We start from the raw sequence: 13,533 nt of genomic DNA, 5'->3' as shown, positions 1-13,533 counted from the left end.
ATGCATTTGTAATTCCCGTATAATAACCAAGCAAGGCAATTACTATATGTCTATCCTAACTTGAATTTATTCTCTCATGCCCGGGTTCAAGAACTTGCTCTACTCAATCCTATATGCAACCTAGAATTCTCACTTTCGAGTTCAACTCTAGATTCATAGATAATATTTAATTGGTGATCAAGCAATCAAATAATTAAGTGCAAGATTGAATAAATAAACTAATACGATAAATCAACAAATCAAAATCAATATCCGAATAATAATAGTCATGAAAGAACTCTAACCCCCGAACGTGAAGCTTAGCTCCACATAGACATGATAGCCAAACAACAAAGCATACAAAAAAACATAAAAATTACTAAGTTTGGTGGAAGAAAAGATGAAATCGGGCCTCCACGGTGGTTCTGTGCTCTCCTTCGGTCAAAAGTTATATAAAAATATGTATTTAAGGACATTTATAGGTATAGGAAAAAGCCTAGACTAAATAACCAAGTCCAAAATAAAAAAAGGAGACATAATAGCTTCAAATCCCGGACACCGCGTGTCGCAATGTGTAGCACCTCGCGCTAGCTGCGCGTCGCGAGCTAAAACGCGAGGGACCAAATTAAAGGTTGAATCGAGCGACACTATTGACAAAGTCAAAGCTTAGATTCAGGATTAGGTAAATATTCCACCAGAGCAGCGGCGATTAATCTTCGCTGGAGAGAAGCTCAAAGATGGACATACTCTTGCATCCAGAAAGAGTCGACTTTGCATTTGGTTTTGAGGTTTCGTGGAGGGATTATTGAGCCATCTCTGATGGCTAGGAAGTACAACCAGGATAAGATGATTTGCTGCAAATGCTATGCTCGCTTGCTTCTTCGTGTTGTTAACTGCAGGAGGAAAAAATATGGGCTCGGCAGCCTGTTGAGGCCGAAGAAGAAAATCAAGTAGGTGTGATGCCTTGTTTAGTTAGATGTATGCCGTGGAATTATGCTGAATATCATTTGTCTTAAACATTTAATTTATTGGATAAAAAATTCGTAAAGTTATTATCTTATCTAGTTTGCTATGTTAGACAAGTAATGTTGGGATGTTTCAAATGTTGAATGGTATCAACTCAAAGGTGCTGTTTTATGGAACTTTTCTTGACATGGTTTGCATTTAGTTTATTGTTAGAGCAAAGTGATTGACCGGCTCATGGTCGATTATAAATAAGTGTTCGCTCATTGACCTTCTTCTTAATCGATTATCAACTAATGGTTGTCAATTGTTCTCTTACATGATGATGAAATCAACTAACAGTCACATAATTAAAAATTTAATATATTTTAGAAAGAATATTTTAATAAAAAATTAATGATTTAACGATACCATTAACCAACTACATAAGATCAATTAAGTAATCAATCACCAATGCGCAATGAACCACCATCATGGTCGATTAAGTAATCCCTGATGCAAAATAAACCACCTTCGTGGTCGATTATCAACCTCTAAAGTCTAAACCTTGAAACATGCTTAGTTAATCATCGAACATTCTTGGTCAATCATCAACTATTATTGGTATATTATTCACGTCTGATTGATAATCAGCTCCCTTAAATCAACGACTCTTGGTTTATTATCCATGAGTGGGCGCATAATCAACTCGCTTATGGGTTGATTATAAGCCATTGGCTGCAAAATGAAAAAGCATCTATATATATATATATATATATATATATATATATATATATATATATATATATATATATAAAGGAGGGAAAATGAAAAAGTGAGGTGGCACCTCTCTTTGGCCTTCATTTACATTTATCTTTTTTCTGGGTTTTTTAGATTTTTACCTTAATTTTAGTATAATTATTTAATTTAGAGTTATTCTTCTTTTCTTTTCCTTCTATTTTCGCTTGGAAGGCCCTCTTTTTAGTTTTTTGCTGCATCTATTTTTGTCATACTGGCTCGTAAGTGCTGGCTACGCCTAATTGGTATTTTTTAGAGAAGCGTTAAAAATTACTTCCAGTTGAAGCAATCCAATATGCAATATGTTGTTCTCCCTAAGGTTTGTGCGCTTTAAGAAACTCTAAATATTCTGCCTTTAGTAACTACGAGCTCTACAATATTATATAGTTATTCATTAGCTAAAGTATAATTTTCACTCTATTAGAATTAAGGCTTTCTATTTTCCCGGAAAACTGATATTGGAGGGTAATCTCCGCATTTATGTTTTTTTGGTGTCCTGTTACTTAGTCATGAATTTGCATCCGTTTGCAAAGGTTGCAACTTAAGATATGTAAAATATCAAGTACATGTAAGGGAGTATTAGCATTTCAAATCAGAAACGACTTATCTGGTAAATTCCCACTCCTATTTTCTTTTTTCACAAATCTAATAAAAGGTCTTTGTTTTAATTTTTTCAACCGTTAGAAGTAATTACATATTTATGAGTATTAAATTGTATCTAATTTGTTAGGAGTATTATATTTTGCCCTTTTCAACTCTTTACTTGATTAGCCAATTCCCAATCCAACTATATATAGTGGTCTCTCATTTCATCCCTATGATATTGTGGTGAGTTTTCAAATCTTTTTTGGTCTTAAATGATATTCCCTATCACATGTTGTTGAAATTATAATGACGACCAAATATTTCAACATATGTTCATGTATCCACGCTTAGACATATCATACTATATTTATGTATATGAGACTATATTTTATACTATATTATAAATATCTTTTTATATATCAAATTCCACTAGCCATGGACAAGTTTGATAAGTTTTTATTTAATGAAGTTGATTCAGTATTGCTTCGTATTTTATATACAACTTCCACTTCCAAGTCATTTGTTTTTTTTATTTGTGTGTTTAGATCATGGGTATTGCAATGGTCACTGAGGCGTTACAAGCATTTTTCTGATATTTTTTAACTTTTATTTGTAGAGTAAAAAATACGGTCTAGAAGTTATTTATACTTTGTTGGGTTTTACTAAGAGATTACTGGTCATTGTGTGAAGAATACAATTTATATCTGATTTATAGAGAGATAACGTGACACTTCTCCAAAACCAAAATGACAATTATTTGTCATCACTTTTTTGTTGTTGTCATTTTTCTCTTATTTCGCCCAATTAGAAGTACAATAATTTTTATTCTTCATGTTTCCTTTTGTTTAAGGCGTACACGTAGTAACTCTGAAAATTAATCAAATTTGGTAAAATTTCTTCCCTTTTTAAAGGTTTTGGCGTAGTAATTGCAAAAATTAAATTTAAGGAAGCAAATTAAAAGAGCAACCGTAGAAAAAGAAAGTCAAAGGAGAAAAAGAAGAAAATAATACTTTAATAGAGAAGTATAAGATAGGAATAAAGATTAAAAAACAAAAAAAAAAACAGAGGGAAGAAAAATTAATTCAATGGGTTTTTTCTATTTTTAGTTTTTTCTACTTTTCATTTCATGTTTATTAGTAGAAGTTTTACTATTTAGAGAAAATGAAAAATCAAATTCATCTAACAAATTTATAATTAAACTAAGAATTATGTATTAAAACCAACATGTGCACACCTCACCCCCACACAAAAGTACAAATCTCCTTAAAATTCTTTTTTCCTTTTACAAAATGTTTTTGAGAATGAAAACTGCAATTATTAAGCTCAATTTCTAATTATTTCTTAATTATATGCATACAAATAAATAAATATTATCTCTCCTGTTTGGATTGAATTGATAATTAATTATTTTTAAATTTAATGATATTATTATAACCTCACAACATGCGGCCAAATTCTCTAGTTTGATAACCACTTAGTTTTCAATGTGATTAAGTCAAGTGACAAGCTAGAAATAAGCCACTTGGCTTTTTTAGGATAAAGCTATCTAAATTAGGTAATAACATTAAGTTTAAAAGAGATAAAAAAATTTAAATAAACAAGATAAACAACATTTCTAGATTTATTCCTCTGCCTATTATATCATCCTCCATATGGGAAAAAAATCTTTTTAAATCATGTTGATAGTTTTGCAAAAATCTATACCTATCTATATTATACTAGATTTTATTATATTAAAAAGAGGATAGTCAAGCTTGATATTAAGTCAAGTGGCGTATTAATAAAAAGTCACTTGAATCTTTTAGGACAAAATCTAAAGAAAATTGGTCAAATCTTATAAAGATTCCCATTTTAATAGTTATTCACTAACCACATGATCCTTTTTCTTTCATTTCATAATTTGTTTGGAAACATTATGTAAGAAATAAATAATAGTGAAAATATTGTTTTAGCAATTAGATATAATGTGTTTAAATAAATAAGAAAATAATTTTTTTTTTTATAATTAATATCTGAATTGAGCACGGTTAGTCTAAGTTTGAGTGCATAAGATGATATTTTGACAATACAGTCCAATGTAAAAAGTAGAAGGATAAGACTTATTTGACTTTGAGATGAGTTTTTTTAAAATATGATAAGAAAATTATATTTTGGAATATAAGTAATAGAGTCAAATTTACTATTGAAATAATTTTCAAGCTTCATCTTTATTATATTAAAATAAATGTAGTAGAAATAAATATTAAATTTAAACAAGCTAATAAAAAGCCACGTGATAATATAATATTAAGTATTGAATAATGTAATAGCAAAAATAAGGAACAAATAAAAAGATAAAAAGTTTCCTCCTACAAAAACAATAAAACTTATTTTAATTTGAAATGAGAAATATTATGATAAAAAAGATCATGTTATGGATAAGGCCACATAACTGAAGTCTAATATATAAATATAAAATATAAAATGGAATAATAAAAAATACATTAGAGATAATATGAGAAAATTTATATTAAGAATTAGTTTAGAAAATAAAATAGAGTAAATATACAACACTTAAAAATTTTATTTACAAATTCAAATAATTTAAAAAATTTGAGCAATAATTTTAAAAGAAAATAAATATTTATTTTAAAATTAAAAAATTACACATCTATCTATATAATATTAAAGGATGGTAGTGAAAAATAATATTAAATGAAGTGAAAAGTCAATAAAAAGTCATTTGAAAATGTGATAAGAGTAACAAAAATAATTAAGAATTCAAAAAGTTTTAATATTATAAATGGAAGGAAAATACTATCAAAACTTGAGATTAGAAGTTTCTTATCATTATGATGAGAACGCTCAAACTATAGATAGGATCACGAAATTGAAGTTTTCCTAGATAAAGAAAAAAAAAATTGATAACAAATTAAAAAATTTAAAAATATAAAATAAATATCTCATGTAGGTAATTTTACTATAAAAAAATTAAAAATCAAATTTGTATCTTGAAACTAAAGAGAAAGAAATTTAATTATACATAATATAAAAATAATTATAAGAAAACTCAAAGATTTGAAATAAATAATTAAAGAACTATGTATTAATATTTTATACTAATTCAAAGTTAAATTTAAAATAAAAAGTGATATTATTATAGGTAGAACATTACCGTAAAAACTAATTAGAATTTATAATAAAACATTTTTCCTTCAAATGGTAATAAGCAAGATATTAAAAAAAAAAGAGTAAGACATTAAGTAAATTGGTAAAGCTAATAAAAGATCACATGACAATATAACAATATTAAGTAATGAATAATGCAATAACTATAAGGAAAGAACAAAAACATAAAAAGATATATAAAACTATAGAAGAATAAGACTTATTTGAATTTGAGCTGAAAAACAAAAGGTTAGTAAGAATTTTGTTGAAATAATATGATCCAATGTACTTAAATAAGACAGATCATAACAAGACATGTTTAGTATTTTTAATTTTAATCAAGAAATAAAATGCAAGCACTAAAATCAAAGAGTTGTATCGTTGCATATAGAAAAAGAATACAAGTTATCCACTAGTTGAGAAGTGATTTTATGTCCTACTTCTTAATTAATATCTATCATTTTTATTTGAATAATTTATATTTTAGGTTATTTGCATAAAATCCAAATAAATAAATCACAATTTGACATTATTTATGTCCGTGCATTGTGCAAGTACTAGTGTTAACAAAGTATTAATCCCTACATTTTAATGAACAAAGTATTAATCCCTACATTTCATGTAATCAGTTTCTTATTACATATAGTTTCTGCATTATTAATATCAACATTACAAATTCATAAATTGTAATCCTTGCATATTGTTAAGTCAGAATCTCTACTTCACAATCAAGAAGACAGTATTAAAACTTGTGTGGGATAATATTTTTTTCTTTATTGAATTAGATAAATAAAATTAGGTTTCATTACTTTTAGGAGCTTATATTATTACCTTTAATTTTAAGTTAGTACATAAATCATGACATAATTTTAAATGCTTATTTGGTCTAAATTTATTTGTTTCCCGTAGTTAAGGTTAGAGCCGTTGTAGGCTCAGCCAGTTTAGAACTCAAAAGCTTTTTTTTCTAACCCAAATGGAATTGGGATTGGGATTGAAACCGCATAGCTCCTCCGCCAATTCCGACTGGGATTGGGATTGAAACCGGCAATGTAGGCCAACTGGAATTGGGATTGAGCTCCTCCGCCAACTAGTATATATATTGAACCTGATCTCCGTCCAACTCCATCCCTTATATTCTCCCTCCCTCCAATTCAGAATCTCTCCCTCCCTCCAATTCAAATTCAAATTCAAATTCAAACCCTCCAATTCAAATTCAAACTAGGTGTAGGTTTTGTGATGGGCCATTTGGAAGCACAAGCAGTGTATGAATACGGAGCCAACTCACCTGAGTCTCTTTATGGGAAAATAGACCCCAAAACATTTGGTGATCGTGCTTACAAGGGTAGACCTGACAAGGCTGCTAGGAAGCGCGAACCACTACTTGTCTCTGATTGGCATAGACAAAGCAAGAAGAGACGGTTACTTGAAAGTGTTCTTACTTCAACTGAGGAAGAAGGTGTTTACCAGCCTAAAACCAAGCAAACGAGGGCTGCTTATGAGGCCCTGCTCAGCCTCATTCAGCAGCAACTTGGTGACCAACCATTGAATATTGTTACTGCTGCAGCTGATGAGATATTGGCTGTCTTAAAAAATGACTACTTTACCAACCCTGATAAGAAGAAAAAACAGATTGAAAACCTGTTAAATTCCGTATCAAATGAGGTGTTTGACCAGTTGGTGTCGATTGGGCGACTCATCACTGATTATCAAGGTGATGGCGATGGCGATGCACCTCTGGATGATGATGTTGGTGTAGCTGTTCAGTTTGAGGAGAATGAAGAAGAAGAAGAAGAGAGTGACCTTGATGATGAAGAGGATGAGGACAATGATGTGCTGGATGCCGACTGTTCTAGTGCTATGCCTATCATTGCTGATTATGAGATGCGTGAGGCGGATGACGGAATGTCCTTGAATGTTCAGGACGTAGATGCTTATTGGCTTCAAAGAAAGATCTCTCAAGCTTATGAGCCCCAGATCGATCCGCAACAGAGCCAAAAGCTTGCTGAAGAGGTTCTCAAAACTCTTGCTGAAGGTGATGATCGTGAAGTAGAAACCAAGCTACTGTTGCATCTCCAATTTGATAAGTTCACTCTCATCAAATATCTTCTGCGGAACCGGCTAAAGGTAGTATGGTGTACCCGTCTTGCACGGGCTGAAGACCAATCGAAAAGGAAGGAAATCGAACAAGAGATGTTGCGGTTGGGGCCGGATCATGCCGCGGTACTAGAGCAGTTGCACGCTACTAGGGCTACTGCAAAAGAGAGGCAGCTGAATTTGGAGAAAAACATTAGGGAAGAGGCTCGGCATCTCAAAGATGGTGAAAGAGATAATGATAATGCTTGGTTAATGGGGCAACACCTGCTGCTTGATCTTGATAGCCTTGCATTTCATCAAGGTAGTCTGTCGATGGCAAATACAAAATGCGAGCTTCCAGTGGGGTCTTATAGGAATCATAAGAAGGGGTATGAGGAAGTTCACGTGCCAGCACTGAAGCCAAAGCCACTAGCCCCTGGAGAAGAGCTTGTGAAGATCTCCTCCATTCCGGTGTGGGCTCAACCAGCGTTCAGTGGGATGACCCAATTGAATAGGGTTCAGAGTAAAGTATATGAGACTGCCCTCTTTTCCCCAGAGAACATCTTGCTCTGTGCTCCAACGGGTGCTGGGAAGACCAATGTAGCTATGCTCACTATACTTCAGCAAATCGCTCTAAACCGCAACTTAGATGGATCATTCAACCACACCAATTATAAGATTGTGTATGTGGCACCTATGAAAGCCCTTGTTTCTGAAGTGGTTGGCAATCTCTCCAAGCGTTTGGAACATTACGGTGTCAAGGTGAAAGAGTTGAGCGGTGATCAAACATTAACTCGTCAACAGATTGAAGGGACTCAAATTATTGTGACTACCCCTGAGAAGTGGGATATTATAACTAGAAAGTCAGGCGATCGCACCTATATGCAGCTTGTTAAACTTGTTATTATTGATGAGATACATCTCCTGCATGACAATCGAGGTCCTGTTTTGGAGAGTATCATTGCAAGAACTATCAGACAGATTGAAATCACAAAAGAGCATATTCGGCTTGTTGGATTGTCAGCAACTCTTCCAAATTATCAGGATGTGGCTTTGTTTTTGCGAGTTGATCTGAATAAAGGACTCTTCCATTTTGACAATAGCTATAGACCTGTACCGTTGGCTCAACAGTATATTGGAATTACTGTTAAGAAGCCACTGCAGAGGTTCCAGTTGATGAATGATATTTGCTATGAGAAGGTGATTAGTGTTGTAGGAAAGCATCAGGTGCTTATCTTTGTTCATTCTAGGAAGGAAACAACTAAAACAGCTCAAGCAATCCGGCATGCTGCACTTGGTAATGACACCCTTACTAAGTTTTTGAAGGAGGATGGTTTAACTCGGGAAATTTTACAATCTCAAACTGAGCTTATCAAGAGCAATGATCTCAAAGATCTTTTACCATATGGTTTTGCAATTCACCATGCGGGTTTGGTCAGAACTGATCGGCAGCTTGTGGAGGAGCTTTTTGCTGATGGACATGTGCAAGTGTTGGTCTCAACTGCAACTTTAGCTTGGGGTGTAAATTTACCTGCACATACTGTCATTATAAAAGGTACCAAGATTTACAATCCTGAAAAAGGAGCATGGACTGAACTCAGTCCTCTTGATGTTATGCAAATGCTTGGCCGTGCTGGAAGGCCTCAATATGACACTTATGGTGAAGGAATCATCATAACTGGACACAGTGAACTGCAATATTATCTTTCTTTGATGAATCAACAGCTTCCTATTGAAAGTCAGTTTATATCCAAGTTGGCTGATCAATTGAATGCAGAGATTGTTCTTGGGACAGTACAGAATGTCAAAGAGGCATGCAAGTGGCTCCTATATACTTACCTCTATGTTTGCATGGTACAGAATCCCACACTTTATGGTCTAGCTGTGGATGCCCTCGAAACTGATTATGCTTTGGAGGGAAGGCGTGCTGACTTGGTTTATTCTGCTGCTACGTTGCTGGACAAGAGTAACTTCGTTAAGTACGATAAGAGAAGTGGATATTTCCAGGTGACTGACCTGGGGCGCATTGCGAGCTATTATTACATAACTCATGGGACAATTTCCACGTACAATGAGCATTTGAAGCCCATCACGGGTGATATTGAACTTTGTAGGCTTTTCTCTCTCAGTGAGGAATTCAAATATGTAACAGTCACACAAGATGAGAAAATAGAATTGGCAAAGCTTCTAGATCGTGTCCCTATTCTGATAAAAGAGAGTCTTGAGGAGCCTAGAACCAAGATCAATGTTCTACTGCAGGCGTATATTTCACGGCTGAAGCTTGAAGGGTTGTCTCTATCATCCGACATGGTTTATATATCTCAAAGTGCTGCACGTCTGATGCGAGCCCTTTTTGAGATTGTTCTGAAGAGAGGATGGGCTAAGTTAGCTGAGAAGACCTTGAAATGGTGCAAAATGATAAGTAAGAGGATGTGGAGCGTACAAACACCACTCCGCCAATTCCACGACATTTCAAATGAGATCTTGATGAAGTTGGAGAAGAAAGATCTTGCTTGGGAGCGTTATTACGATCTTTCATCACAAGAGTTGGGAGAGTTTATCCGGTTCCCGAAGAAGGGTAGAATGTTACACAAGTGTATTCATCAGTTCCCGAAGCTGAACCTCGCAGCACATGTTCAGCCAATTACCCGGTCAGTCTTGAGGGTAGAATTGACCATTACACCGGATTTCCAGTGGAAGGACGCGGTCCATGGTTTTGTAAAACCTTTCTGGGTGATTGTTGAAGACAATGATGGGGAATATATTCTTCATCGTGAATATTTCATGCTGAAGAAGCAGTATATTGATAAAGACCAGACTTTGAACTTCACAGTCCCAATATATGAGCCATTGCCCCTTCAGTATTTCATTCGTGTTGTCTCTGACAGGTGGCTAGGGTCTGAGACTGTTTTGCCAGTCTCTTTCCTAACACCTGACTTTGCCAGAAAAATATCTTCCTCCCACTGAGTTACTAGACTTACAACCTCTGCCAGTTACTGCATTGAGGCATCCAGCATATGAAGCACTTTATCAAGATTTTAAGCATTTCAATCCGGTTCAGACTCAGGTATTCACCGTTTTGTACAATTCAGATGACAATGTCTTGGTTGCAGCTCCAACTGGTAGTGGGAAGACCATTTGCGCTGAATTTGCCATATTGAGGAATCATCAGAAAGGACCTGATAATATCAGTCGTACTGTGTATATAGCTCCACTAGAGGCTCTGGCCAAGGAGCGGTTCAGTGATTGGAAGAAGAAATTTGGAGACTCTCTGGGAATTAGAGTTGTTAAATTAATTGGGGAGACTGCCAAAGATCTGAAGCTGTTAGAGAAGGGTCAGTTAATTATCAGCACGCCTGAGAAATGGGATGCTTTATCTCGTCGCTGGAAACAGCGAAAGCATGTTCAGCAAGTCAGTCTTTTCATTATTGATGAATTACACCTTATTGGTGGTCAAGGTGGCCCAATCCTGGAGGTGATTGTCTCTCGGATGAGATATATTTCAAGCCAGGTTGAGAACAAGATCCGCATCGTTGCTTTGTCAACTTCCCTAGCTAATGCCAAGGATTTGGGAGAATGGATTGGGGCTACATCTCATGGGCTCTTCAACTTTCCTTCTGGTATTAGGCCCGTGCCACTGGATATTCACATTCAAGATGTTGATATTGCCAACTTTCAAGCTAGGATGCAAGCCATGACAAAACACACATATACTGCAATTGTCCAACATGCAAGGAAAGGAAAGCCTGCAATTGTGTACGTTCCCACGAGGAAGCATGCACGCCTGACTGCTGTTGATCTGATGAGTTATTCTAGTATGGACAGAGAAGACACACCCATGTTTCTGCTACGATCTGCAGAAGAGCTGGAGCCTTTTGTGGAGAGGATCAATGAACCTATGCTGAAAGAGACACTCAAGTATGGTGTGGGCTACTTGCATGACGGATTGAGCGGCACTGATCAGGAAATAGTGAAGACGTTGTTTGAAACTGGATGGATTCAAGTATGTGTAATGAACAGTACAATGTGTTGGGGAGTACCACTATCTGCCCATTTGGTGGTGGTGACGGGAACACAGTACTATGATGGTAGGGAAAATATGCACACTGATTATCCAGTTACTGATTTGTTGAAGATGATGGGTCATGCCAGACGACCTCTTGTAGATAGCTGTGGGAAGTGTGTCATCCTTTGCCATACACCACGCAAGGACTACTACAAGAAGTTCTTGTATGATGCATTCCCAGTTGAAAGCCATCTGCAACACTATGTCCATGACAATTTGATTGCTGAGGTGGTTGGATTACCTAACATGGACCTTCATGTATAGAAGGCTGCCACAGAATCCAAACTACTACAATCTGCAGGGTGTTAGTCACAGGCATCTGTCGGACCACCTCTCAGAGCTGGTGGAGAATGCTATCAGTGACTTGGAGGCAAGCAAATGCGTTACTGTTGAGGATGACTTTTTGCTTTCACCTTTGAACCTTGGCATGATAGCGTCATACTACTATATCAGTTACACGACAATAGAGCGATTTAGCTCTTCCCTGTCCTCCAAAACGAAGTTGAAGGGCTTACTGGAAATATTGGCTTCAGCGTCGGAGTATAAACGGTTGCCTATAAGACCAGGTGAAGAGGAGTTGACAAGAAGGTTGATTAATCACCAGCGTTTCTCCTTTGAGAATCCGAAATACACAGATCCTCACACCAAGGCTAATGCTCTTTTACAAGCCCATTTTTCTAGGCAAGTGGTGGGTGGAAATCTTGCTTCTGACCAGCAAGAGGTGCTTCTTTCTGCTATTAGGCTGCTTCAAGCAATGGTTGATGTTATTTCCAGTAACAAATGGCTTAGTCTAGCACTTATAGCAATGGAGGTGAGCCAGATGGTGACACAGGGAATGTGGGAACATGACTCGATACTTCTTCAGGTTCCACACTTTACAAATGAATTGGCTAAGAAGTGCCAAGAAAATCCAGGAAAGAGTATAGAAACAGTGTTTGATTTAATGGAGATGGAAGATGACGAGAGGCGTGAGCTCTTGCAAATGTCGGACTTACAGCTTATGGATGTTGCCCGGTTTTGTAATCGGTTTCCAAACATTGATTTGACATATGATGTGTTGAACCGTGATAATGTGAGTGCTGGAGACAATGTGAGTGTGCAGGTAACCCTTGAGCGAGATCTTGAGGGTAGAACAGAGGTTGGACCTGTTTTTGCACCTAGATATCCCACAACCAAGGAAGAAGGATGGTGGCTTGTTGTCGGCGATACAAAGAGCAGCCAACTGCTGGCCATTAAGAGAGTTACCCTGCAAAGGAAGTCCAGTGTCAAGCTCAATTTTTCTGCACCTGCAGAAGCTGGAAAGAGGACCTACACACTCTATTTCATGTGCGATTCTTATCTGGGTTGTGACCAGGAGTATAATCTTACACTTGATGTTAAAGCGGCAATGATTAAAGAGGACAGTGAAAGAGTCTGATGTAGTTTTCTTTTTTGAGAACTTTCCCTATATGCTTGATTTATTACTCTAGAGTATAGACAAGCTAGTGGTGTTTAGTTATGTGGCTTTCTGTTGTCTGTGAGGTCTTAAGGGCTAGGAACTCAGTCTGTATTTCGCTTTGTAGTTATGAAGGATTACACTGCTTTGTGTAGTTCCTGTTTATATATTTACAAATATGTCATCTTCTCAAAAACAAATATATATATTTCTATTGTCTGCAGCTGCTTTATAGCTTTTAGTAATTGGTTTTAATGCTGGTAAGATGGCATTTTATGTTCATTTGATATCATTATTGTGTTTCTCACTTGGAGATTTCTGTCTTCTCCCTTCCCTGTTGCTTGGTGTTATGAATCTTCCGATATATACAACTTAGTTTTTACCTATTTTCTTTGTCCCAGTTATCCTTGTAGTGGTATTTCATTTTTAATTTCTTTGTGAAGTGGAAGGTTTTGCTTAAAATTAGCAGTAAGAAGCTGAAGGTGAAAAGATAGCTCTTTTCCTGTGT

The 13,533-nt window shown here is 35.5% G+C and overlaps 1 pseudogene; it reads left to right on the top strand.

The window, feature by feature from the left end:
* The first annotated feature begins 6,430 nt into the window (after nt 1-6,430).
* Nucleotides 6,431-13,214, top strand: LOC107829828 (DExH-box ATP-dependent RNA helicase DExH12-like; annotated as a pseudogene).
* The last annotated feature ends 319 nt before the right edge of the window (nt 13,215-13,533 follow it).

Source organism: Nicotiana tabacum, chromosome 12, assembly GCF_000715075.1.
Source record: "Nicotiana tabacum cultivar K326 chromosome 12, ASM71507v2, whole genome shotgun sequence".
Classification (NCBI taxonomy): domain Eukaryota; kingdom Viridiplantae; phylum Streptophyta; class Magnoliopsida; order Solanales; family Solanaceae; genus Nicotiana; species Nicotiana tabacum.
This window is presented reverse-complemented; position numbering and strand designations above follow the sequence as displayed.